Raw genomic sequence first — 1,992 nt, forward strand, 5'->3', positions numbered from 1 at the left:
ACTTATACACACTCTTTGGCACTTGAGTAGGTTGTTATGCGAGTTAAGTGTGGGGTTTTGTTAGGTTGATGAGTTTAATTATTCTCTTGGAACTCTATATTAGAATAATAATAAATTGGTATAGTTTCGATGATGCATGAGGCTTTGTATGGCCGGGTTGATTTGATTAAATGGGTATAGAAGAAAACATTTTAAATTGGTTCTTAAGAGTCTGTAAGTATGGTTTTGATTTTTGGATTTATGGTGGTAAATGAGATGTTGTTAGGGAAGATAGAGAAGTATAATAAAAAGTTGAACTACGAGTGGCTTGATCCCTTTAAAAGGGTACGTAGGCAGCCCGATCGAGTTTTGGGTGCAGCCGCAAATAAACAAAATAAAATTTAGGTTCCAAACGCAGCAAAACTGCTTTGTTGTTTTGTTTGACTTTGAGATCCTATCTCATTTTCAATTTAGGATTTCCTTATTTATTTTATTCGTTTTTTTTCTAACACCTGAGTCAGGGTGTTACACACGACCACCATCTCTCAGCCGCCGGCGGATGTCCATAGAACCCAGTGAGCCACCACCGCACACCAAAACCATCGATTGCATAAATCTCCACATCAACATGGAATTTAGATTTCGATAGAAACCTAACATCCATACCGTCCTCCCAAAAGAGAGCAACACCACCCAATTGACCATAGTTATAAACCACCTCACAGTTCCTATAGCCGATCTTCAACCTCAGGTTGTTCATAAAATCTCTATCATGAACCTTCGTTTCTGATAGAAAGATGAAGGACGGCTTCTTCTGACGAATCAGAGTTTGCAGCGCTTCCACAGCACGGTCGTTGTTGAGTCCATGACAATTCCATGCCAAAATCTCCATGAATGAATCACAAAGGTTGCCAAAGTCCAAACCCTAACCCTAGCAAAGCTGTTTTTGCGACTTTTCTCTTTAGCTGGGAAAGAAAGTTGATAAAGGTTTTGTGTTGTTTTTTTTTTTAAGAAATGAGAAAGTATTAAATATTTTTGATATTATAATTGTTTTTAGAAATATTATTTTTGCCCACTTACTCTAATGTTGTTTTCTGAAATGCTTTCTCTTGAGCCCTTCGGTTTCAAACGCCCAGTCTACAGATCATGGTTCGACTTAGTAGGAGTTGAGGCATAGTACACTTCCGCTGCTACACATTTTGTTAGGTTACCAGTTAACCTATTTGTATCTATATTGGTCTCTTTCTTTAGAATGCTCTGAACCATTAGACATGTCTAGCCATTTCGGAATTGTATTTTAACTTCTGAAGCTTATGAACCTACTTAAGTTGAGTTTGTGGATTTGTGGTGAAGTTTGTTTAATATGGGGAGCATATGGTGGTTCCAAGAGTTAAGGTTGGATCTTAATTATAGAAGTGTTTTGAGGTTCTGAACAGGAAAGGTTGTCCACTTTCAATGGAGGTCATGTCGAATTTTCGGTAGAATTTCCCTTGGATGTGATCCCCGCAGGGCCTTCTCCGGGTTTCAAGGTGGAATCTAGGACGGGTCCTGTCATTTATAATTAGAGACGCCAATGAAAGACCTATCTCTGCTGCCTCCAGTCGCATTGCTAGAGCTTCAGTTCCAATTGCTGAAGCCATGGCTATGAGAGATAGCTTACTCAAAACAAAGAAGAAGGGCTTCACTATTGTTGAAGTGGAAGGAGATTCAAAGTTGGTGATAGATGCAATATGAATGGCGATTTTGAACCACTTTGGAGATTGATCAAACTAATAGAAGACATCAGAACTTTAGCTAATAGTTTTGATTCTATTACTTTTAGGCATGTGCTAAGAGAAGCTAAATTTGTAGCTGATGTTATAGCTAACATTGGGCATGCTTATAAGTTGTAATTCTCCAATGTACCAGAATGATAAAAAAAATTCAAAAAAAAAAAGAAGAAATTTTAAATGTACCAAAAGTATTAACCTTGGGCATGCTTATAAGTTGTAATTCTCCAATGTACCAGAATGA

This window comes from Fragaria vesca, linkage group LG1, assembly GCF_000184155.1.
Source record: "Fragaria vesca subsp. vesca linkage group LG1, FraVesHawaii_1.0, whole genome shotgun sequence".
In the NCBI taxonomy this organism is placed as follows: domain Eukaryota; kingdom Viridiplantae; phylum Streptophyta; class Magnoliopsida; order Rosales; family Rosaceae; genus Fragaria; species Fragaria vesca.